At 38.2% G+C, this 27711-nt stretch overlaps 1 long non-coding RNA gene across 1 annotated transcript in view; it reads right to left on the bottom strand.

Annotated features, from left to right (window-relative positions):
- LOC110470887 (uncharacterized) overlaps positions 1-7241 on the bottom strand; it is a 74602-nt gene extending 67361 nt beyond the window's left edge. The window contains exons 1-2 of the long non-coding RNA XR_002465494.1: positions 7192-7241; positions 1546-1592 (exon numbers count right to left, since the gene is read on the bottom strand). This is a non-coding gene — a long non-coding RNA (uncharacterized LOC110470887). The remainder of the gene's footprint in view (positions 1-1545; positions 1593-7191) is intronic.
- Positions 7242-27711: the final 20470 nt, after the last annotated feature.

A 27711-nucleotide genomic window follows, 5' to 3' on the forward strand; every position in this document is an offset into this window, starting at 1 on the left:
TAACATCTTCTATAATTTTATTCTACCTTCTATGTTTTTCTTTTTATCTCAAAACCATTTTGTTGTTCTCTGAAAATATACATACGGAAAAAACGACAGCTATTCTGTGTGGCGGAAATATGAAGAGATTTTGAGTATATTTGAGATTAGATGGATTTCTGAAACGTACAATATAATTAGGGTGTTTCCATATTTAATGACCACTGCATTTTTAGCAACAGGAAAAGGGAATATATGCAACATGCAGCCATTTACCTTACCATTTACCTTAATGCTACAGTGCTTAGCCTGAATGGTCAGGGTTTAAAAACTTGTGCAGCCAAGTTGAAGAAAGTTAATATGCTAGTACCCCTAAAGAATATGCATTAATTGTAAAATGTTGAACACTAGAAAAATAAACTGGGTTAAACTAAATATCCAACAGTTCATCTCCAACAACGGCCAGCAACAGATGCCAATAGAAAGGAGTAAAATAGGTCAAGCATACAATGATGCTTTCTCAGCCTCTAGCAATGTGTAGCTCTTGGCTTTCCTAAGCCAGAAATGTCATTTTGAGGTGGTGTTTGGGGTCAGGTTATTAAGAGTTGGGCGCTGGGAGTGAAGAAAACATCTTTAAAATTGAATGTTTGTACCATAAAGTGTCTATAATAAATTCCTAAAACACTACTTGAATTCAGTTTTCTTAGAGATTGTTTATTAAGGAAAACCTATAGGAGCCTGTAGTATTTATTGATAATTGGGGATGGGAAGGTGTAAAAATTATGCAGAGGCACTGAATGTTTTCATTACACTATGAAACCTCTATGATATAGCTCACAGGACCTGAAGAAAAATTATTCCCTTGCAAGTTTGTTACTATTCACATGTACTGATGTACCTACTCTTGTGGGCTATTGAGGACTAGAAAAATTATTGAAAAAAATCCTGAAATGCCACACATGTCCCAGTTCAGAGCACCAGAGACACAAAATATTTAACAGGGGAAAAAAATTCAACCAAGCAAAGAAACTCACAACAAAGCAAACAAACAAAACAACTCACCAAGGAGCAAAATGAAAGTAAGGCAGCGTGCTGGATACACTGTCATGTAACCTTTCTACCCAGTTCTTACTTTCCCTCACACTCTACTTCTCCTCTGAAATTTTGCTCCATGTTACAACTTGATCACTGAAAACTAACCTAAAGGAAAGTGATCTCAACCTAGAATCAGCTTCTTGGAGACAAAACCCCACAAAGGCATACTGGGGAGCATTAACAAATGGATGGATATATGGTATATTCAGGATGAAAAATAAATTATAGTACCTTTAATGCTAATGAGTAGGGCTTAATTGGAAACAGATCTCACTGAGAGAAGCTATGTTCTTTTGAGATCACAAGTATGACAAAGTCATCTAAGTAATTTGACCCAGAAGTTAATCACATTTTGAATAAAAAAAAAATTATATATAACAACAAAAAAAAAAATCATTGTGGTATGTATACAATGAATTAAAACTGGCTGAAAATCATCACCTAATAGGAATATTTTTAGTCATGTCTCACCATGATCTCTTCTTGCCTCCATACTGGTCAATGTTTTTTCCAATGATCTGGAAGAAAATATCAATAATGGTAAGGTCTACAGATTACACAAAACCAAGTAAAGTGGTAAACTGGGATAAGGACAGGTCAGTCTGACAGAGCAATCAAGTTCATCAAGTTCACTTAGCAAGATGAGACCATCTGAGCATCATGCTTTCTAAAGCAATTGAATTTAAGGACAAGCATCTGTGAAAATGGAATTTAGGTCAGAGTTGAAGGAAGGACTGGTTTTGAAAAAGTGCTGGTTTTGAGGTGATAAATAGACAGTGTTTCCAACATGACCTCCTTGTAAAAAAAAAAAAAAAAGCCAAGCTGTATTCAGAAATGTTCATCCAAGGATATTCAGAAATTAAAAAAAAAATAGTGAGAATAGTGAGAAGTACAAACTATTTATTCCACCATATATAACTAGTAATAATATTAATAAAATAGCACAATATATATTTATAAAAACTCTGTTGGCTGCAAAATAGGATGTTTATAAATTGGAAATGATTGGTAAAGATATAAAATAGCTACCTAAGACCTGGAAAATCTCACTTTTCCCAGGAGCCTAGAGCTAAGTCTTGTTAATGTATGTGGGAAACATTATGAGTTGGTTTGATCACTGTGCATGTCAGGGATAAATTTCTGGCTAGCAAATAATGATTAAAAAATCTTCCACTGGTTTAGAAGTTAATCAAGACAAATTTAGAGAAGTAATAAGTGATTTTTTTAACAATAAAGCTATCAACTGGTAGAAGAATTTATTTTGCAACATGGTGGAACCTCTGCTATTTGAAAGCCCTACCTCCAGTAAAATATATTAACATATATTCTTTACTCCACCCAAACTTGTAGATCCAGGGAAACGTATTTACAGAAAAGATGCTCCCAAAATCTTACATGAGTGGCCTAAGATGTTGTTATAGATGAAAAAATAAAAAGAGAGAAAAAAGATGCCTACAGTGAATCAAGAGGAAAGTACCTTCCTTGAAATATAAAATAAGATTACCTCATTAATGCTGATGAGGTATACCAGGATAACCATTTAAACATTTCTCAACTTTTACACCTCAGTATTTATCTCTGCAGTTCTAAAGAAAGCTAGTAGCAGAGGCAATAGCCTTAAGCATAACCTGGCCAAAGAAGGAGAGAAGGGGATGCATTTGTTGGAAAATGGATCACTGTATAATTTGGACAAGTTTGCTGCTGTTGAGACACTGAGAAAATGAGTGTCCCATCACCTGTGGTTGATGACCCTCAGCCAGCAATGCAAGTGAAAAGCAAGTGACACAGGTCAGAGCACAAGGGGAAATAATCACATGCAGGACTGGGTCTGCACAGGGCTGCTGTAGGGGTGGATAAACATTTGTGCAGTATGTACAGAATTGTGCACTTCATCTAAAACACACTGATCTCAGCCAAGCAAGAGAAATACACACAGGTATTGAAGAGATCCCCACAAAAGATGGCCTCCTACAGGATATGTAGCAATGCCCACGTGTAATAGGTGAGCAGCTTCTGTTGATCTAGTCTTCTCAATCAGTCATCAAGTAAAAGTGGCACCGTCACAAAGCCAGAGGCTTGTGTATCTCATATATCCCTCAACTTCCACATTGTTGCCATGTTTCTGGTTATGACTTGTGAAAACACTTAAATACTTTCATATTCATATTCCACAGACAGATTAAATCATCATTTTATTGTGAGAATGTCAGCTTGTTTCCTTTTGTTTTCTAAATTGGAGTATCGTGTCCAGATATAGGCAACCTAATGATCTCTGGGGTTTTATTTTTCTGTTATTACCTCCAAATCAAGATGATTTGGGCTATTCACATAGCAGTCTACAGGAGTAGTACAACTGGATTATCTTTGATCATATTTACTTAATGTACCCAGTATAGGTCAAAAGCTCATAATAAGAAAGCAACCTGACTCCACATCATCATCCAGACAGCAGAACCTTGCATACTTCAGGCTGCACTATGTGTTTGCATATACTCTCCCTGAAAGCCATGTATCAGCCCATCAATGTTTCCAGCAGCTGCTAATTAGCACCAATCCAGACTGGACTGCATTATGAGTCAGTGCCACAGAACTCAGGACAGCCAGTTTGTGTGACAGAAACGTGTTCTCAACAGAAGTGCAGATTCTGATGAAAGTTTTCTAAGTATTTGAGCATTGGTGTACCCATGGCAAACAAAGCCCAGAGAAGCTCTGTCCTGTTTATAGCTGCAATATATAAAGGTCAAGGAGCCCAAGTCTTAGAGAAGCCAGTTTGCTCATAACTGGACAAATACTTCTCAAAGCAGCTGTTTTAGACAGACAATAAAACTCTCTGAGCATGACCCCATCTCTGAATGCAATAATACTTTTGGGAATACTACTTCATCTCCTGAACAACTCTTAAACTGAGGCAGATACCTTGCTGTCTCCTACCTTGCTAGAGTATGTAAAGCTTTTTAAACCTGCTAATGACTATTAATGCCATAACATGGAGGGAAGGAAATTTCTGCCAGACACTCAGACAAACATGTCTTTATTTTTAGGACCAAGAAAAAGCACTTTCACCAACAGCATCCTCCTTGAGGTTTTCAGCCCAGTCAGAGTGGGTCTGCTCAGCACCCAGAAAGGGAGTGTCTTCCATGACTGTGAGCTTGCAGCTCAACTTCACAGCTCTCCCAGCAGAGCAATTGCTAATACATGTTGTCTCTGTGCCGTGTAAACATACACTCACCCTTTTACTTCATTTTGCTGGGTTCAACTTTTATTTCAGAGATACATAAAGACCATCATCACTGGTATGAGAGTGTTTATAATGGAGTAAAAGAAAATATCCTTGATCCATCACATAATTTCTATATGTGACTACTGAGGCTTTCTAAGTGATCTCTCTGTTTAGCAAAAACCTGCCTTGAGTAGCTCACTGCTACCTTTGGTAACACAATGCGAAAAACAGTGTCTGCTCTATAACACAATAAAATTGACCTATAGCTCAGTCTGTTTCTGCTAGCTGAAGGTTATTTTGCTTTGACATATCCTTGCAGTGTCCTCTGCTTTAATTAATAATGTTGCTGCCATGCATTATGAAAGTCACTCTTTTGCACATACTGGTATCTTTCCAAATTAGGCATTTTAAAGTTTGAGCCTTAAGAAATACACAGAGTATTTTCAATCAAAAGTCCAATCTATTTACATGCACAAGAGCTGAAAGATTTTTCATGCAAGTTGTTGTACTCTTAGGTTTTTATTATTTCTGCTTGAGCAGAAAGCAATAAATATGTCTTGAGACAAGGGAGAAAGTTAATAAAAAACTGTCCTTTCCTCTTTGTGCTAGACCCTGTTTTAAAACCAGCTTGGCTTTCATGAACAAATTAATTGGATTAGCTCTGCTTCAGCCACAAAGGACAACATTCTGTGTCACAAGCATATTGTATAATGAACCATCACTGCACTAGCATAGTAGAGGACTGATCCTGAAATTTTATTCAAACAAGTATTATTACTAGCATTAACATTACCATTCAGTTTGTGGGATACAAATAAAATGAGTGAAATGAAAGAAAAAACTGTATGGTGAATGAGGGTATAGAAGGGAGGCTTATCCTACATAAGCCAGCTAGTCAGAGGGAAGCTGCTCACTGTCAAAAGATATTAAAATGATGACCCTAGAGATATTGTCAATGAAAATTTCACTCTGATTTGAGAAAATGTCAACAAAAAGAGTAAGAATTTATTTTTAAATATTTTTTTTATTTTGAAAAGAACAAAATAGCCATCTATTTATCCTACTCCCCTTCATCATGCTAATAAAATTTTAAGCTGAAACATATCTCATAATGATATGCACTCCAACCTCTATACTTTACAGCTTTCATTGATCCTCATTTATGTTTTATAAAAATAATTTTGGGAGGTTTCTGAGTGTTTGTGAAATAGCTCAGAATGGATTGCTGTCTGCTACTATAACAAATAATAAGAAATATAATAGTTATGTAGGAACCTAAACTATGAAATTGAAATGGCTGTAGTCCATAAAGAAAAAAAGTTTTTCTTTAAAAATTAAAGTGATCTTTAGGCTATTCTAGGTCTGGCTATTGATACTGGAAGTCCTATACATCACTATTTTGCACAGTATTATTATGCTACACCCTATATGGACCATTTATCACAGAACCTTATTTGATGTTTTGCTTAAGTGTTCAATAATCATAACACTTAATAAGATACAATTGGAATTTGTTCTTAATTGAGTTCCCAGTAATTTTTTTTAAAGAGTACTGACTTGTCCCTTAGTGGTAAATTAAAAGTTGCCAGTGAATTAGGCCATAAGGACAAATATCCTCTCCAAATAATACAGAACATCTAGTCATGGCAGAATTTCTGTTGTTTGGGAAGTTGATTTCATAGGGTTATTACTATCAATTACTGCTATTTTACCTTCTTCCATTACACAAGGGCAGAGGCTTAAAATAAAACCATGACTTCTCATTCTTGATGTTATACAAACATCCACCAAGGAGTAATGAGGGTCCCAAGAAACTTCCAGCTGCAGATTAAGGAGGAGCATTTATCACTAGTCAGCACATCCTGAAGTTATAGAATTGCAGCTGCTGCTAGGTGGGAGGAAGGTTATTACACCTACACCTGGCCTGAATTCATGCAGGGTACCATGCATGATGCAGGGTATTGTAGGCTTCTGCATCCAAAGGAGCAGTGCCACAGATGGGAGCTGGGCCTGGAAGATTGGGCATCCTTTAAAGAATCTCCCTATGCAGTCACAACCTGTGGCTTGCATAGACTCTTTCTTTCTTCTTCTTTCTTCCTATATTGTTTGTGAACAAAGTATGGGTAGTGAACTTCTAGCATCTGTATATATCCACTTATAAAATCTAGATACACCTTTCAGTTATGAGAGGCATAAATCCTTATTAACTATTAACTACTGTTATAGGTAGCATAGAATTATTCAAGCAATAAAAGAGTTTATTTTTTCCCTTGGTTAGCTGTAAATGAGCCTAGAGGGAGCCCAGGAGTTCTAAGTTAAGCTCATTTCATACCTATAGCAATAGCTTTAAAACCTAATCCTGGATATGTTTATACATTTTTAATAGGACCCCAATTTTAGACACAGTATCCTCCAGTGGCTTCAGCTGCTGCAGAATCCGCCTGCATGTTTTTTTACTGTTAGGCTCAGCAGGTTCAATGCTTGATTATCTTTCCTCCAGTTCAATATCTTCTCTTTTCCCTTTGTTATACACCGACAAGGGGACTATATGCAGGTTCTCTGTGGAGGATGTCTTATACGTGAACATGCAAGCAATGTGGAATCGATCTGGCTGAATCCGGTATTCAAGGAATTTAATTGAATTATTGAAATTCAGGGTTGAGTCCCTGGGACATTGATCCTGTATTGTCAGCCTCAAAACCTAGGTGCACTGGCTGCTTGATAATGTGCTCATACGATTTGCAGTAGAAGAGGTGGTGAATCAAAGCAGTGACAGTATCGCTAACTGACAGAAAACAGAGGAACTGATGCTGAATATATTTTAAAATAAATCAATATAGACTGGCCTGATTGAACAGTTCTGGCAATGTGTTGTGCTGGCATGGCTGCTGACTTACCAGTTTAAGAGTAGGCTCAGGATTCATGGTGGCTGGAAAGCTGGAGAGGGTTGTTGCTGCAGCAATACATTTAACTTCAAGACAGAGGATATTTGCTCATCTGTTTTCCCAGTAGCTAGAAACTATTGCTGCAGCTGCCAAGTGAAACAAAACAGGATTAAAAGAGAAAATAAATTATAAAATAATACCTACAAAAAGGTAACAAATAAAAATCTAAAGAAAGACCTTTCATCTATACTAATATAAGTGTACGTGTTTTGCTTACTTTCCTCAGATATTAAAAGGATCATTGAGAATCTGAGGCTCAGGTCAACTAAAAGAAAAAAAAAAAGAGAGACTGAGAAAGGCATTTAAAAGCATTAATGCAAATAATGCTCAGCCTTTACCATCTCTACTGAGACCTAAGTCACATCCTTCCTCAAGTCCAGCTGATGGAAAAAGGAGACAAAGCAGAGACAGCTGCAGCACTATTCTGCCCCACTGCATACTGTTTCTTCCATTGTTCTTTCTCACCAATTTGCCTGTTTCATTCAATTTTTCATTGTCTGCTTCCCTTGAAATGGGACCTGAGAATACTTGTCTGAGCTGGATTGCACAGCTGTTGCTTTAGCTGCTGAAAGAGGAGGGCAGCTTTATGGCCTTTCTGCAGCCTTATTCCTTATGGGGGGAATAGGCAATAGACAGTCTTTCCTTCGTTCGTTCGTTCGTTCGTTCCTTCCTTCCTTCCTTCCTTCCTTCCTTCCTTCCTTCCTTCCTTCCTTCCTCCCTCCCTCCCTCCCTCCCTCCCTCCCTTCCTCCCTCCCTCCCTCCCTCCCTTTCTCCCTCCCTTCCTCCCTCCCTCAAACCAAAAGCCAAGTAGTTACTGTCTCTGTTAGGATGACTCACAGTGTAATATGAGAGGTAATATCAGGTCAGAGTCCCTCTCTCTACACCCTGAAACTCCTCATCATGCAGATCCCCCTTTTCACCCATGAATCTAGAAGATATAAAAACTCCACTGTTATTTCACAACATGAATTGCTCTGTATTTGTTGAGATATTGGGGCTGTCACTGCTTTACAAGTGAGCAAGAGGGTATTTTAAAATCCATTTCCTTCAAAGTGTATTCTCAAACAATTTTCAATTTTCATCCTTTCTTGTTTGTTTGTTTGTTTGTCTGCTTCATTCTACCCTATTCATATTTTACTTCTGTGAATTTAAAATAATAAATTAATTTATTAGAAAAATGACACTCTGTAAAGGCTGACATAGCAGAAGACGGAAGAAGCGATGTTGAAAATGATTCAAAATAAATAATCAGCGCTGTGTCAGGGGACACTACCTTCAGTTCTGGCAAAGCATTTCCTATCTTAAAATTATTAATGTTACGCCAATTTAAAAACAAGCAGGAGTTTTGGCAGCAGGAATGCAGAAAAGCCTCCTAAATGGTAAAACACTTAGTTTTCAGAACTCACAGGGCATGTCTATACTAGTATATTAAATGAATCAAACTGTTCTCTGGCCATGAGGGGAAGTGCCAAGGCAAAGTCAGCATCCCCAGAGCGAGGAAGCTCTCTTCCTGTGAATGGAATGGCTCCTCTGTCCTTCACACCCACGGCTGCTCCCGACCATACCCACACCCATGTTGATAGTCAAGTGTCAGGGAACATATTAACTATGAAATCAGGTCCAGGAGGTAGAAACACGACTTGCGTCCTTCCTTCAGCTTATGGGAACTATCATAGCCTCTTATTCTTACCCAGGTAAATAAAGTGCGTGGCCCTTTGCAACACAGGCATTTCTGCAATTCTGAAGAAAGAGCTTTGGTTTCAAAGTATTTGCATTAAAATAAATTAAAACACAACCAAACATGCAAACACACAATCAAAGAAACAAAAAAAGAAATCCACAAAAAACTCACCCAACCAACAAAATCCTAAACAACAAAAACCTCACAATAACCTTCAAGAAATTCCTGTTTTTTCTTTCCACATAGCTCTTTGGAAGGTGGGAATGTTCTTTTTATGGTAATAAGTTTTATTTAATAAAAACTGTTAATGAGCCTCAGTATCTTTTTTTCCACTAAGGACAAGAGCTAAAGCTCAGTGAAATTAATGGAAACACTCCTGAGGAACCTAAGAGGAAATGGATCCAACCCTCTTGATCTTTTGCTTCCCCTGCAGCGATTTTATGTTGGCTCCCCTTTCTCTTTTTCACTATCATCCAATTATCATCTTCATTAACATAAATCAAATACTAATATATGATCAGTGCATTCAAGTAAATACAGAAGAATATACTCACATGCTAACAAGTGTGACTTCATAAAAATTAAATATATTGATTTGTAAAAGTTTCTTTGCTGACACCTCCGTAACTTTTGATTTAGAAGAGACTTTGCTTTTGGAGAATGCACTAAAACATTTCCTGCATGCTTAGAATTTCTTTGGTCTATGTGGAATCCATTACTGTAGTCCACATACAGAAATTCTGGGGGGTCTCTAATACAGTACCAGAATTATCACATAGATCTTCACTGGGGAAAAAAAAAAAAAAAAAAGCACTCTGTGAAAAAGCTTTGGACTGGGAAAATAAACACTGTTTATTTGCAAAAATACAATTTCTTTTATTACACTCCAGGAGGGAAAAGAGAAAGAGGAAGCAAAAAAATATCTTTAAGTTCATTGGTCTCAAGCATTGGTTGGTGCAAAGGAAAATTAATTCCTTTTCCCTCTTTTGTGCAACAGCACAGAGGGAAATTACCTAGGAATGTGAATAATTTCTGAACTGCTTTTGCTGAAACAAGAGTGCTACTGCAGGGGAGCTTCGGCCAAATGGATCTATGTGGAATATTCAAACCAAAATTTAAAATACACAGGACACACACCATCTCAGCTCTCGGGACTGTAGAGGAATTGCAGTGTTCTCTGCTTACCCTGATATATCTACCAGCACTTTATCAGCACTCAGATTGTTTTCAGAACTTCTGCATGCCAAGGAGAGTTTCAGCATATTGTGTTGTGAAGTACTTGTGTCTCTGGTGATCCTAACTGGTTCAGATTGCATGCTCAGAAGAAACCATCTGGATTTCATGTGCTTCGATATTTTATGGGTTGGTATTGACAGAAGACATCAAGTATTGACCTGGCAGGCAGCTGCTTCCCAACTCCTGGGATTCTCTGCATATCCTAGTCAGATCCAGACTCCTTGCTCATCAGCCCTCTTGATGCCTCTCAACAAATGATCAAAATTGGATTTACAGATTAGAAAGAACAGCAAGGTTCTTTTAAGGTTCCTAGGTTCCCAGAAAATAAAATATCTTTCCCCTTGACAAAGTAATACCAGATTATCAAAGTAGTTTAGTGTCAGGGTTGCTAACAACAAGACCACTTACAGGGGAAGGGGATCCAGGAGGCTGGGTGGTGGCAGGGCAGGAGCGGGGCAGTGTCCTGCCCAGCATGGTGACAGAGCAGGGTGCCTCATCCAGGCCAGCAAAGTGGGAACATAGACACTGTGTGCTAGCCCTCAGACCAGGCAGCCAGCCCCCTGGATAGGGAATGGCACCCAAAGGGCCCTGAGAATTAGCTTAGGTCGGTAAAGCAGCGCAGAGGGAGATCTACATACAGGTATACAATCATAATGTCACTGATGTGCACATAGCAAACCATAGTGAAAATTTCCTGTTGGATAATTTCTTAAGCTTTTTTATCCTTCCTGTTACTTAGTCTTCTGCAAGTTTGAGTCCCATTGCTCACTGTTTACTGCTTTGTCCAGGTAAATATTACTTTGATTTCAACAGCCCAGGTCTATATGCATAAGGACAAGGTAGGTCTTAGTAAAACCACTTTTTTTTTTTTGGCTTCATTTTCTCAACTTCAACATGAATTCTCTTGCTCTGGGACACTTTTCCATCTCCAGCTTTCTTTCTTCATAATCAATCTCATTATCAAGTCCTTTTCACTGATAACATTAAGGATTTAAACTAATTCAGGTTTTCTGGCACCACTATTTCTATTACTAAGATTTTTGTATAACATCTTTTTTTCCATTTTTAATACCACATTTATTATGTCTTATTTAGGTCAAAATTGTCCCTTAGCTTTAATGGGCATTCTTTTATCTGCTTCTATCATATCTTTATACAAATAGACCAAAAGTACTCTTGATTTTTATTTCATTACATTAAAAATTTTGATAAGATTTCACCACAAAACAGGCTTTCTGTTCCTGCAGCACTGCTATTAACTCTTTTCCTCTCTCCACCTGCTCCATTAGGAGTTTAACGTGTTGAGTTTTTATGACTGGAATTCTAAACTCCGTACCAGATAACGTCTCAACAGTGCAACTTATAATTAATACTTAATGTTTTCGTTTTGCAAAAGCCTCACTGGATACATCTGAGAATTGTATTTCCATTTTTTACTGCTACATGCACCTAGGTGGTGCATAATAATTCTTTGACTGACTAATACCCCTAAGTCTTCCTGTTTCAACCAGTGTGCCTTCTGATTGAAGAAATTCTCATTGCTCCCTATGTTCATTACCTCGCATTTCAAACTAATTAAATCACATACCCTGTCCCAGTTCTAAAGCCTATCCATTTCTTCCCATGAGATATTCTGATCACCTTCCATATTGTCAATGTCTGCTACATTTGTATTTCTTGAAAAAACATTAACGCTTTCCTGTATGTTGCGTTTGAGATGTTGCTGATACTTTCTATAACATTTAATCTGATTCTGATTCTCAAGGAATTACAGCCAATGACTTATTTTTACTTTAGAATAATTTTTGTAGTTCACACACTACGATCTTGTGCTAATCTACCTTTTATTACCAATGTGCAATTATTTTCCATGCACATTGAGTCCAAGTATATTATGTGCTAAAACAATCTCTTTAGACAAGCTCAGTTATCAAAGTTCAGTTAGATACAATCCACTTGCTAATTCAAAGGCCATTCTATATTTTCCATTCATCTCCATATATTTAAATATAATACAAAAGGTGTCCTTAATCTTCATGTACAACTAATGTATGATTAGCAGGTTTTATTGGGCCATTTCTAATACCTTTTTCAGACAGACCAAGTATGGCTCAGCTCTATCTATATATTTATCACAAGCTAGAGTCACTGCTTCCAGCTTCATCTGGAATTCATCTGCTTTTTTCTCTCCTGAATAGACCTTGGTCCATGCCTGAAGAGTTCAGCTGTCTCAGCAGGATACAATGAGCACCACGGCATCCCCTAAAGGCAGCCCCAGCAGTGCCAGGCTTTCTAAGGGGGAGCCATGGGTGAGCGGGTCTTGCTGGTTCAGCCAGGGATCAGGATTTCCAAAGAGGCACAGCAGCCCTCATTGCTCTAGACTGAATCTCCTAGGAAACAGCAAACTGAAGCTGTATTATCTGTTCCCCGAAGCCTGCCAATCTCCAGTCTTACAAATAGGCACAAACAAGCAGGAATAAAAATATAGACCTTGCATGGACCACCCTGCCTGGAGAGATGCTGGGAGCACTGTGCAGGGTGACCCCAGCTAGACATTCATCCTATAGATGTTGGGTTTGCCTCTGGAGGGGGTGAGCTAGCTCTAGTGCTGTAACTAAAGGAAGGAAAGATAAATGCAGAGTGGAGAACAACTGATGAAAGGCAGGTCCTGAGAGCAAAGCTGTGTAGGAGGTAATACTGCTTTGTGGAAAAGGTGTGCACTGAGTGGAGACTGCAAACTCCAAAGACAACTATCCTATTTGCAGGAAAAAGAAATTCTATTGAAGCTTTTGCTTCAATGTTTGGATAAAACCCATCTTTTTTCAAAGCAGTTATTGAAAATATTGGACTATTTATTAATTAATATGGCTTTTCAGTTCAGGGATGTCATCTTGTCATGGATGATAGAATGAAATAAAACAGAAAAAGATTTAATCACACTTTTGTAGATTATATCAAATTCAAAACATAATTCACATATACCATAAAAACAAGATAGAATTTATATGATTTTGTGAACAGGAAATGCCATTTTTAATATTTTTTTAAAACACTTGCCTTGCTGATAAACACCAATACAACTGTCACAGACACATATCATTTCTCTCTGTTATTCTTAGTAATAACAAGACCAAACAAGAATTTTCCCACTCTTTAATTTTCCCTGTGTCCACCCATAGCTTCTGGATTTGTTCCAATTGCACCTGAGCTCATTAGTGTTCCCTAATCCAAAGACTCCTGGTGCCACATTCACTTGGCTCCTGAGTGAGGTGTATCCACCACTGTGCCAGGTGAACATTTATAATCTGGGGCAATTAGGATGTTAAATTGAATGGAGGGCATGTGCAGAGAACGATAAAAAAAGCATCCATTTTGCATAGTCTCTGCCAGAAAATCTTAAAAGCTAAAGCCTTCTTGCTGCAAACAGCTTGGCATTTACATAGCTTAACTGTCAGAGTGCATCTCTACCCATTCAAGGGTATAGCCCAGTCCATAAAATTATCCATGTGCATAACAGCTGATGGGTTTAGAACAGCAGAGGTAAATGACTTATAAACAGACCTCACAGATGGCAAAACTGTTCAAAGAAGATTCTTTTTCTCCACTGGTGTGAAGTTGACTCTGAGGTACATAATTGCTGAAGCCTGAGAGAGGGTCAGAGAGCAGGTAGGAAAAAAAAAAGGTTGTGGGCATTTTTACCTCACAGCCTTGAGCCCTGCTGGTAGCATACAGCACACCATCCAGCCAGAGTTTATGCAGTAGGTGTAGGCTCCCAAACTAAAAATATACAGCATTTGCAGTAGCTCAAAGTTGGAATAGTGACTTTTACAGTAAGGTGGTCCATACTCTGCATTTCATTTCAGGAGTTGGACATGACTTTCAGAGTGAGTTCCACTGAAGAAAGGCCATTATGGGATCCTAAAAAATAAGCAAAAAAAATCAATATTGTTCAAAAAGGGAGAACAGGAAAGAGGGAGAGACAGAGAAGGAGTACATATGCATATGCAGTATACCGTGCTAGAGAATAAGGAATGACTCTTCTTAGTTTTACAACACAGTACCACGAAAGTTTTCCTGAAAATATGGTTACCACAAAGAAAAATAATATGAAGATGCACTGAGATTTACAAATGCTTTTTTACCTGATTAGATTTACTATGAATTCCCCAAGGCTTCTCTCTGCTTTCAGGTCTCTTTACTTTCAACAATAAACCAATTGCTTTGATAATTTAACAATCCATATTATTTCCTTTTCAGAAGAAGCAATGTCATATATAGCAAATTGAAGTTTCACGACATTTGAAAATTATTAATAAATAAAATCAGGTTTGGAAATCAGAGAAAGCAATGTCCATGAACTCCCCTCATTACCATAAAACTTTATGTTAAAAAATAAAAAATAAATTGGAATGTGCAACACTGGAAATATTTCTGCACTTTCAGTTCAAATCACAAAATATATATTTCCTCATTTATCTTCGCTATCTTAACAAACAAAAGTTCAGTAATATGGGGAGAGCATTCATGCATGAGTTTGCAAGCACAGCACGAAATAGGAAGATTTGCAATGTTCCAGGCAAGTATTTTGTCAGCTTCTTCAGTTTGCATGTTGTTTAGAGTGTTAGGTGTTTAGATTCTGTGATAATAGGCTCTACATTGGGAAAACAAAAACCACTAAGAAACTATCTAGCTAACATTGTGATAGATAGATAGATAGATAGATAGATAGATAGATAGATAGATAGACAGATAGATAGATAGAGAGAGAGATGTTTATTGAGGATTTTAAATACTTTTTTACTTTTGTGGCCTTTGCTGACCATTCAGATACAAGTAGAACTTATCAGCTTTCCCTATTTCAAGAATGTGTTATGATATAGATTTCTTAATTTGATAACTTGTAGATATTTCAAAGACAGATCATATCCCTAGGCCCTGGCACAACAGTCAAGAGTACTGAATATGACTTCTAGAATAATTTTGGCTTGAAATTATTTAAGCGAGAAACTGGATTTTTTTAAGTCTGGAAATTCTTTTTTCTTGGCAATAACCAAGTATCCATGGGAAAAAATATTAAAAATAACCAGAGACCTCAATGGTATATTTTCTCATACATCTCTAAATATACATAAACTTTATTTTGTTTCTAGACTAAATCTTAAACACTGGTTACTAAGTATTAATAACTAACATATCGAAATTATCCTATAAAAACAAGACCCCTTCCTCTTGTTGCAATTACAAAAATGCAACAGCCTGTTATGAATAGGTGCTGATGCACATCCACAATTTTGGACTGTATCTTTGTTCAAAAATGATGGCTATTTCTGTCAGCAGGGTGGCTGTTTCGGTTAACAAGAGTAGCCACCCTACTCTCAAATCTAACAGGCGAGTCGCTTGTATTTTTATACTATTCTTAGTGTGAGATAGCTAAATGAGGCCACCCCCTGGCCATGGTTCACCTTTTGATAAAAAACATCAGTGATTTTGTGCTCGACTTATATTTTACTGAGACAAAACTAAGATAGGACAATCTATGCCTTTGGTCAGTCTGCTTGAGGCAGCCATTGGGGTGGCATACATAGTAACCACAGTGTCCCAAGGACATAAACAAAGCAATTTTTGTATGGAACGATATATTTTATTACTAACTAACGCACTTTGAAAAAAAAAATCTAAACCCCCAAGCAAGACATAGACTCATGAGCCTGAAATGATCTAAAGAAACACTATTGTGCCTGGAAAGCTGCCTGTTTTGTTCATCTGATAAAACATATTTTCTCTTCATAATATCTTTGCATTACCTAGAAAGAGTCCTTTTAGTTCAGGAGTCTTCCCAATCTTTCCAATATCTAGAAAGTGGTACCAGGTTTCATTTCTACCAAATGTTCTACCTCACCTTTTGTCTAATACGCACTGCTTCATTGTGCCAGCCTAGGCAAGATGTTTTTGTATCTCTTCTGGAAATTGCTCATATCCAAAAACACAGATCTAACATCCTTCCTGTGATATAAGCTTATGCTAAGCAATGTCTCCACACTTCCCAAAATTACATGTGCCTGTATCGTTATGTATTCTTTGATCATGTTGAAAGGATGAATCCATTGTGCTTGTTTATTAGTCCAACAACTGTGTTCAGTACATGGGTGGAAACATTCCCTTCAGCACGTTAATTACAGATTCACACTAGGGGTTCCTTTGTGTTCTGAGAGAATACAGTTCTTTGATTACACAAGACCTAAGTGGCATTTCAGAATATCAGCATTAATAACTCATTCCTACAGATCTACCAGGTAGAATTAAAATTAGGAAGAAGGTTTATAACTTGTCAAACTATGTTTCTAATTAATGGAGTTGTGTAACAACAACTACTTGTTCCTTCACAGATTGCACTGTTTTCCTAAATACTGTTGTTCTGATGTCACATGATGAAAATCTGCAGTTTTGGAAATCTACCATTATGAATGTATAGGTAAACATAAGAACATATATTAAAAATATATAAAATCTGCTAAAATAGGGTTTCTTGCACAAAAATTTTGCTATCTTTCTGCAGAATGTTTATAGCCATGAATGATTTCAGATTATTTAAATGGTATAATTTAGCAGAAATAATACTCTTATATTATATTGAATTAATAATAATTTCCCTAAAAGCTTTTGTTAAAATAATTTTGTTATTCTTATGGAGAAGAAAAATATTCTCCTGGAGACAGAACAGGGAGCTGAATTTTTCTCCATTCCAGTAGTACAATTGTGTTTTGCTTCGAAGGTATTAAAAAACCCACTCCCTTTCATTTTTTTTTACCCTATTTTATAGTGAAAGTGGGTAATTTAAACCCTCTATGGATGGGATTGATCCCTTGTAATCTAGGCATCTAAACTCCTATTTTCTAAGTACAGTCTAATTCTTGCTTTCCTTGAAGTTAATGGCATGCAGTAAACACCTCCCAGGAAGTAGTCAGCCTCAGACAGAAATATAGCAAAGACCAGATGAATTCCTCTTTGCAGATGTTTGTTTCTTTCTATTAACTACAAAAAGACCTTTGGGTGATGAGCTCAGGTTTTAACTTTCCACCTTCAATATGCATAGCAAACATTCCTTCACAAATCCACATAATTACTGTCAAATCACTATTTACAACATGACTCCCTGGTGAAACCTACAGGGCTTACAGACAATGGACAAGCTGTTAGCAAGCTCAGACTTCTTCTGTGATAATTTGTTTATTTTGCGGTTATCTTATCCACCTTTTTCTCCCTGGTGGATGTTTTACACACCTATGTGTATCTTGCCAATCCGAAAGCAAATCCTGGCTCTGTGGAAAATGGCAGGGCCAGGATCTCTTATTCTCCCTCAAATATCATAAGATGTACGGAGCAGTTAGGTCTCAGTCCTTAAAATGGTTCACTAGCCTCTACATATTATTGCTCAAACCAAAAACCTACAAAGCACATATAAATAGACTGATCAAATAAAATAACTGTGACAGTAAGATCAGCTTGTTCTGCTTCTAGGGAAAAAAAAAAAAAAAAAAAAAAAAAAAGAAACAAAAAAACCCCACAAACCAACACAGAAACCATACAGTGTAAAATGATCCTTTCAATGAAAATTGAGTTTTTATGGTTCCTTATTAGAGACTTCCCTTACCACTAATTATATTAAACTTCTACATTCTCTGCTTTTTCTCATCAGTAATCTCACAATCTCCAAATCTGTGAAAGTAAATGCTTAGTCAGTGTGTAAATTGAGAACAATTATCATTATGACCACACAGTAATACAAAAATAATTAGACCATTGCTAGCAGCAAAAATATAAATCAAATCAGTTTGTAATAGGAACATTAATAATTTGTTAAAGATACAATCTATTGCACATGAAGATGGGAAAGCATCTGAGCTAAGCTGCTGAGCTGAAGACAGCCCTTGTTTTGAAATAAAGAGCACAGAGTTCAGGGTATGTGCATCAGTGATAATCTAGGGGTGATTGTGTTCAAGAGAATTTACAACCTATTCCAAATGCGTGAACTCAGTGGAACTGGGAAATCAAATGGCTGAATAGTATTTATTATGCTACCCTTATCTTTGCCAAGGTGGAGAGAAAGACTGGAACAGTTCACTTTGCCTCCAGGCATCCAGTAATGAGCCAACCAGTGGTGCATTAGGAAGTAGTGGGCAAGTGGCATTATCATCAGGTGCGTTTTTAGTAGCAGAGTCAAGTAGCACTGGGAGCATTATAAGTAGTGCAGTTGAGTGCTGGAGCATTGGTTATTATAGCACAGAATGCACAATAGCTGGAAAGCTTTGGGAAATATAACAAGCAGAGTTAGGCCTGAAACATCTACTTTAAATACTGTCAAACTTTGAACAGCAGCAACTCTAAACTCAGACTTTCCCTTTGGCACCTAGGGATCAGTCTAACAGGCAAAACCTGAGTCTCAAATTTGAACTCCCCCAAATCCTAGAAAATCCTGGATACATTTCTAATGACAAGTAACATGGTCCAGATTCTTTCAGACCACAATAGAGAGTACAGCTGAATGCCACAGAGAACATTTCAAAAAAGGAGCTATTTGGCATGGTAAGCATTAGTAGTCAGGGAGCCAAGGAAATACCAAATGTGCAATCTAAAAATTATGAAAGAATTAGTTAATTACTAAAGTCTTTCCAGATAACAATACTCAAAAAAAAAAAAAAACTCCTCAAAATATCAGGGATAAAAAGGGGTCTGTAGGATAAGACTTTCAATGGGAGGAGGTTCTACTGCATCACAGCAACTGTATTATCAGGCTGTCAAGTTCTGAGAGAAAAGGACTACTTCCCAGTCCATGTTTTGATGCTGCTTTTGACCAGAATCTTCCCTTTTCCATACGTTCTCCTCCAGAGACCAATTGACCTAAAATACACAGTGGGTCTGCTCCAGCATTTCACTGGCAAGACATATATTTTGTGAATCAGGAAGGGGTGAAGAGCTGTATCCAACAGTAATTTGTCTTTCTCTTCAGAGTGGTTATGAGAGGTGTTGGGATGAGGAGATAAACACATGGTGAGGTGACATACAGGAAAGCTGGTGTAATAACCACAGAATAGAGCAAAACAGGAAATAAATGCGGTATCATGGATGTTGTAACAACATTGATATATATTTAGAGTAGGTAGCTACCTCACAGAGAATCATAGAATCATTAAAGTGGGAAGAAACCTCCAAGATCATTGCATCCAACCTTTAACCTAACACTGTCAAGTCCACCATTAAACAATGTCTCTAAGTGCCACATCTACACATCACATCACCCTCCAGGGATGGTGACTCATCCAAATTGCATCAGCTTGAAGAGAGCACATTTGGACTTAGGATGTTTGTGCACGGGGGGTGTATCATCAACAGAAGTGACATTTGATTGATATGAGATCTGGACTCTGGTCTTCCAGCTCTATACTACCAGTGAGATCATAGTAATTCTGGAAATTGTTGATATGTTCTGAATGGGAGACATGGAGAAGTCTCCATATCTTTTGCTGTCCTCATTTCTAAATCCACACAAAGCTGTAAACCTTCAGAATGCTTCTGGTTCTGTAGCCTTAACCTACCCATGTTTAAAGTCAGAGTGCAGGGTAGATAGAACAGCTGTATAAAGCTGAAGTCTTCCACAAGAAAGACTGGAAAGACTGTGAGAAGTGCTACTCACTCTCTGAGGTGAGATAGCAGTGACCAGCAGGAAGGTTAACCAGGAGTAAGGCCTCGGGAAATACTACTTAAGGGTATATGGGAACTGTGTTTCTCCATGGTCTCTGACAAATGCAGGTATCTTGGACCAAGTGCAGCTTATATCTGCATTAAACCCTGCAAACAGGAATGAAAACTGTGCACAGTGATAAATTCAGAGCAAGTAATTGAGAGTCCACTATTTATTGGTGACAAGAAAAGGCTTTGGTTATGGTATCAATTATGATAGGGAATGAAAATGTGGCTGGCATCTTCAGTTTGCCTCACAGGGAGATTTGTTTTATCTGATGCACAAAAGCATATGCTAGCAACACTAGCTGTGCTTACAGAGCATGGGAATATTTCTCTGCAGATAGCCAAGAGGTGACTCCAACAAAAGAAAACCAAAGACAGTGAAAGCCCAGACACTGAAATCTTAGCCATTTATGTGGGAACTAGAGACTGAAAACTGAAAATGCTAGCAAACTGGTGCAATTATGTTGGATCAAATTAGAAAAGCAGCTCATAACACATTAATAGAATTACTGTAATTGCTTCAGGAATACAAGGAGTCCGAAGGATATTTTCTTCTTTTTTCCTAATACAATAATATTTGAAATCTGTCAAAAATAGTTTCTCTTTTAAAGAAAAAGGAAACCTTCACTATTGCAGCAGTTACTGCATGTCCCACTTTTCTTAATGTTCTATTATTTTCAGCTAAAAAAAAAGGTAGAGAAAAACAAGCATGTCATTGGCAATTGTCTTGCTATTAATGAAAATGTAGGTATTAGTATGTATTGCATTATAAGCAAAGAGCTCTTTTGCTGTCTGTGCTCTCTTTTAAATAAAACTCACAAGAAGAGAATTCATAAGCAAGTTGCAGTTTAGTATAATGCTCTTCTCTTTTACTTTACTACTGGCTTACACATTTGTTCTAGAATGAGGATTTCTGCAAGGCTGCTTCAGGGAGGGACCGGTGCTTTTGCAGTGCCTGGACTGATAGTAAAATCCAGACTGTTTGCATCTGTAACTGTTAACAAATTGAGCTGGTCTAGCTCAACAAATTTAGAAATAATACCTAGATAACTTACATTTTTCTCATGTGGAACTATCATTTATGGGGTATGCATCTTCTTCAGGTGTCAGTCAAAACTGATAATGCGCTGCAGCTCTCGTAAAAGAGGTACACAGAAGCAGTGTCTGTGCAGATTCATGTCTGAGCTTGGTGGGTGCATCTCCTCATATATCTTACATTAATTTTTATGAGATATTTTGTCTCCTGGAATTCTGGGTGTTGTTCCCATTATTCAGCTGTTTTCCACATTTGTGCTGTCTGCCTACCTGCTTCTGCTGACAGCAATCGACTGGGACTAGTTCTTTGCTATGCAGAAAGGAGCTCTTTCTCCTCTGAACTTTAAAGGGTGTCACTCAGAACACTTTCTCCTCACAGTACCTTTAACTGTCTGCAGAGTTTTGCCCCTGTTTATGGTATGTTTTGACTTCTGGGTTTGGTGATGGGAATCCCCTTGTTAAAATAGAGGCGATAACTGATGTTCAGCCATATTGTCTCTCTTTTATTTAGGCCTTTTTTCTCTACATAGCTATGTATGTTCATGAAATACAAAAGGATTTAATTTTTACACCTTTTTTTTTTTTTTTTTTTTTTTTTTTTTTGCTATGCTAGGGTCAACATTGCCAAAAAAGAAAAGAAAAAAATAGGAATGGGTAGACAGATAATGATCACAGCCTCATAAGATATGTTTTCTTGAGAATGAAGTCCAAACTATTCCACCTTAACAACCCTAAATGAGCTATTTCTCTCCGAGTGGTGCAGACAAACCTGCATATGTTTGGGCTTCTGCTATCCCTGATGAGAGTTTTAGTGTGCTGACTGCTGACGTCCTGTTTCTTTTCTTGTCCTCCACTAAGCTTTTTTCCCTCAGGGGCAGAGGGAGTGGAGAAGACACCACTCAAAGCAACAGCCAGAGAAAGGACTGTCAGTGCAATGGGAACTCTTGCCCAGGGGAGGGAATTACACTCTGAATATTAGTCATGCAGATTAGCCCTTCTCAGGGGAAACTCTAGGGAGACTAGCTTACAGCACTCTAACAAATGTTTTCTGGTAGTTCCATCACTAAAAATAATGTTGCCCTTTCAACTTTGCAACTCACAGTTTGAAATTAAGAAGTTTCCATGTTTTGACCGCGGATAAATAACATGAGAACTTTATGTACACCTCAGTTTGTTAGTGTAAGTAACCTTCTCCTGATTTAGGACAAATGTCCTCAGTGAACATATACACAATTCATTTGAGATTTTACGCATAGTTTTTAATAGAATTTTACCCAGTTTTTCCTTTCTGTTTAACAAGTTTTTTGATATTTGTATCTTTTAATTCAAAGACTACAGTCAGATTTTATTCTATTTCTTGCTACTACCTGTGTAGTAAAGAAAAATGCTAAAGAATAGTTCTGGAGAAGAAAAGGAAAGAGAGAAAAATACTTTCTGTATTTTTTAACAGTAATGTGCAAATAATGTGTAGAGAATATCTAAGTGTCTTTATATATGGCTTTGATTTACACAGATTGCCAAATCAGAAATGACACTGCATTCTCAGAATATAAACCAACTCATAAACTTCAATTATACCCTTAAATCATACCATCTTGAGGGCTTGAGAGGTGTAATTGCTTAGGGAAAAATTTTAAGTTAGTGAAATAGAAATATTTACACTTATTTTAATAAATTTCTAATCCAAACCCAGTTATAACCTGAGTCACTTCATTAACTTCAGTGAGATTTGAGGATCAGGCCATTTGAGCAAAAGGATGAATAAACAGACTTTGACATTTCTCCTTAAGTGCAGGGTACGTGTGTTTTTTGCAGGGTCTTCCACTGTAAATGCCCTTTTGTGAAACCCTGAGATGTAAATTCAGGGACTGACATCTTCAGCGCTTTGTTTGATCTCCAGTGCCATGCCATGATTTAAGAAGAGGCAGTTTCTAAAGTGCACTTGCAGCTGACTCAGACAGGCCTTTATAGTATTGATTGCAGGTAATGTTTGCTTTATGTACTGTTCAGTACAGTAATCCTAGATATATTGAAAGTGGGATCAGGGATCAGCATAAAATGATGTGACACTGTTTAGAAAAAGGATATACCCCTACCAGATCTTTGTAATTACAATACAGGGAAGTTTGATGAGGCCATTACTGTATTAATTCAGTCTCTATAAATGTTACTGTTAAAAGGATCAACAGGATCACCATTTTTATAGGAAAGACTTACATTTGGATCACAAAAAGCTTATTAGTATAGATCTCCAAGATTTCTCATTGACTTGTTTAGACAGATGTCTCGAGTAGTTCAGAACTATTCCACTGTTTCATACATAATGAGGTCCATAGCATTAATTATGTATATAATTTCATTAGAAGAAATGTTCTTTTGCAGCTACATGAAGTAGGCTACATTTATTCACACTATAAGAGATGCCACATTTTAATCTATCAACATATATCACTACCATAACTGAATATGCACTGTAAGAACCTTAAACTCTAGCATAAATCTGCACTTTTTCCATCAAAGCCTGGTCTCTTTCATACTGAAAATATTCCTGATGCATCTGTCTGTACTCAAGTTGAAGATAGAATAAATTACTGGCTCTCAATATATGGTGGAATTCTTTTATTTTTCTCCAAGATTAAGCTCAGAGCAAGGACTTGGTGTTAAAAAGAAAATATCCCAATAAGTCAGAAAAGGTGAATTCTCAGGAGGCAGAGGATCAACAATAAGTTTTATATAAAAGTTATACCTATACTCCCCAGAAGAGTTGGAGCAGAAACCTCCCAGTTCCTTCAACCACTGTGTGAAGCTGGATCCCTATACAAAAATTTGGTACCTGATCCATGAACAGAATGGGACAGTTCCAGCTTCCCTTGCTGGGAACCTGCCAGTGGAGAAAGCAATAGAGAGCAACTCTCTGTCAGAGCTATTAAATAAGCTAATATGGCAGGAGAATGCACAGTGGTATGTATAACATTTACAGAGTTGGTTTTAGTGTAAGATTACTCAACTATTCTAGGATTTATAGCTGTTAAACTACAAATATTCCCCACTGTGGACAGAATTGTGTCAATATACCCATTCATTTGGGAGGTTTTAAAATCATTAGGGAAGGTTTGCAAATGATATACCCTCAAGATTCACTATCTTTTACCACTGTGATTTATAACTTGAAATGCTTTAGCATGGGATAATCTAAATGCTGCTTAAAGCTCAATCACTTGAAACTAACTAACCTGTTAATTCCTGACTGATCTATGTCTAACCCCTTTGCACTGCCAAGGATGGTTTATGTTCAGAATCAAGAAATACAGGCTGAAATCCTATAGTCATAGGAACAAAATACTAGTGTGGCTGCTAAACAAAATGAAAAAGAAAGGGTGCATTAATTGCAAAGCTGTAAGTTGTGCTGTGAAAACACAGAGCTATACACAGTAAAATGCACCTACTTTTAAGTGATATCCTTACAGGTAAAATTTCATGGTTCAGGTGAGAAGATGAAATGTATATTTTCTGAGTTCAATTACATTGAAATGATTGATTGTCATATAGTCCGATATTTGGTTTTATTTCTGCTTAGCCTCAGTCATTTTTTAACCCCCAATCTTCCTGATAAAAAACCTTTATGTGACTTTCCTGTGCAAATTCCAAAACCTGTTTAAAATTCAGGTTATGACTGCATACATTTTGATTAAGTAGGTTTTATTGTTTACAATTTCATAAATTGGGAGAGAGTGCAAACCATCTACAATAGGTCACAAGTGGTATTTTATGAAGGGGGTCTTTTCTCTGCCAGCAGCTCTGGCCTATATTCTTACTCCCACAATGATGGAAGTTTGGTGTGGTTTTCAGCTTCTGATGTCATTCGTTCTCCATCTGAATATGTCTGTGCTCTTCCTGCCAGGGCATGCCTGTTGAACACCTGCTGTGTTGTCATAAGTGTCCACAACAGAGTACGAAAAATTTAATACATACTCTATATGAAAGAGTCATTGCATAAAAAAAAAAAAAAAATCCCTGAAGTATATATATTAAACCTTGGGCCATGCTAAATTAATTCTGTTTGCTGTTCCATGGGAAATTGTCACCTTTAGCAGCCCAGTAGCACAGCATCAGCAGTGGATTGAATTCACTTCAGGGTACCTCATACCCTGGAAATGGGAGGTTTGTGTAGGGTGTATATGCACATGTGCCAGGCATAGTCCTTGGCCTCCAAACATCCACATATTTGATCCCTGCAGGGATGTTGGAATTGTGCCAGCAGCTGCACTGTAGATGCACACAAGCTCTGAGCTCATCTTTTCCCCCACGTCTCTGAGGAAGAACGAGAAAAATCTTGATTTCAAGTTCCTGTTGCACTACCTGACCTGAAAGACCTAACCCACCTACCATACAGCCTTCAGGATCAGAAAATACAAGATGAAATGCTGTACTGATGGAACTAAGAAGCAGTGGGAATGTTATACCCTATTTCTTCTTTTGGGAACGACAGCTATACATCCACTGTCCAGTCTGGCAGTAAGCCCCAGGCCCTCAGGGAAGACAACCAGTTTATCAGTGCCTCAATCACCACTCTAATTTGCCATGCAGAAACTTGCTCAGAGCTGCTGCCTGACTGTCCTTCATGGTGGTCCTTTGCAAGAGCCAGCCAGGGGCACTGTAACTGCTGTAGGAGACCAGAGCTTTGCCTTGATCATTCCTTTCTTCCAAACTACCCACTGTATTGTGATAAGATAGCACAGAGATGCAGTGGTATCTAGAAAATCCTCATATTTGAGGAGAAAGGAGATTTCTTGCATCCAAAATCCCTGTAGTTGAGGGGAAAGGTGATTCCTTGCATCTTCTGCAAGACATGCTTCACAGGGCTATGAGCCCACTCCCAGGCAGCAGTCCCCTAAAACATCAGGGAGTCTGATCTCTCCTACCAGTTCACTTGCCAAGTTCCTTTCTATGCTTTGAAAGGATATTTTTTTTTGTTTAAATGAGTACTGAAATGAATGTATTTGCCATCCCCTCCCTTCAAATGCTTGTTGCTTTGGAAAATCTATTTTATCACAAGATACAGGGTATAATTTGGTGGGATCCCCCATGCTAATCTATTGGCAGTGTATCACTGAAGTGTACTTAAAATTAGGCTCCACTATGAAAAGCCATGTGTTGTTTAAGCACTGCCAGCACACTTGGAATTTGCATGAACATAAACAAAGCAAGTCTCTGCCCCAATGTGGTTACAGAAAGGGCATTCCAGAATCAATCCCTGTATGACTGGTGCTACTTTGCAGCAGTCTGCAGTGTGCCAAAGAAGGTGTGTGCACGACAAACTGGGGGCGAAGGGGGTCCCTCACTTTTCTCATCCAGAAACTTATCAAACCCTACAATATCTCTGACGAAGATGCACAGGGAGCTGCAGGCAGAGAGCCAGGCAGTGACTAAATGCTGCATCCCCAGTCACGCACACACACAAACACCAGGTGTAGCACACTGGGACAATGGTGAGAGATCAGACACCTCCTCCCTGCATCCCTTCTCCTAGCACCGCCCCTTACAGGAACCTTTTATTTCTTACATCGAGCGATTTCCACCTAGGTTTGCGAGTGGGAGTCATGAACGTAGCCCAGCTCCGTACCTGAAGGGGTCTTCTTGCTTCTAGCACCCTTTTCCCCGCTGGCCATTTCTCCTGCTTGTTTTTACGCGGCTCTCCGCCCTGGCTGCAGCGGCCCCGAGCCAAGCCCCGCTCTCGGCCCATGCCCATACCCGTCTCAATCCCATTCCCCATCCCCATGCCCATGCCCATGCCCGTCTCAAACCCATTCCCCATCCCCATGCCCATGCCCATACCCGTCTCAATCCCATTCCCCATCCCCATCCCCATTCCCGGCGCGGCTCGGGGCGAACTGCGGGTGGGCTGTGCCACCTTGTGGCTATTAAGGAAAAAAAAACCCTAAAAAACAGCAAAACAACCCGCTGCTCGCGTTACAAATTAAAATCTCCTCTCTCATAAATATCAACTTGTTAAACTCTGACTTCAGTTTTAAAAGGCAGAAAATTAAAATGTATACCTCTTTCTCAAAAAATTCGGTAATTAGACATAATCCACAGGTGTTATTTTAATGATGCCAGCTCTTCAGACACACGGGCTGAGCAAATGTAGTGTGTTGTTAACTAATTAAGCTGTCTTAATTTGCCAATTTAAAAAACTTAAATGTCCTGAACAAATAAAATCATTATCTCGGATTTCTTCGCCGTACGTGCTGCCTCGCACCATCTGATGCCTGGCACCCTGGTTTGGATGCACGGAGCAGCGTCTGGGGGCTCTGGGAGGCTCCAGCAGCCCTCCGGCACCAGACAGCAACTGGGTTTGCAAACCGGGGATGCTCACACCATCCTCGCTAACAATATCTGATAGTGGCTTTAAAAGCCAGCTTGTCTCCCTCTATTACCTTTCCAGCCCGTATCTTAATTGCCCAAGGAGAAAACGACACTCAGGCAGCGTCTCCTACTGAACGGAGCTGAGCTGATTCCCCCACCCTGCTTTAGACAGCAGGCAGGCAGGGGCGACATCTTATCTTTCAAGGAGACACTTTGCATCTCTCAGTGCCACCGTGGCCAATGACAAACTTCCATCTAACTTTCTCCTCTCAAAAATGTAAAGTAAGAAAACAAAATCTATGCATCATTTAAAGATGCCCCAGGATAGCTTTGAATTATGCAATCCACAGTTATGTGAGCTGCTGTTTAAGGGATTCTTTGGCTCTTTTGTGGCACTGATCAATCCCCTC

The sequence above is a fragment of the Lonchura striata genome, chromosome 2, assembly GCF_046129695.1.
Source record: "Lonchura striata isolate bLonStr1 chromosome 2, bLonStr1.mat, whole genome shotgun sequence".
NCBI lineage: Eukaryota > Metazoa > Chordata > Aves > Passeriformes > Estrildidae > Lonchura > Lonchura striata.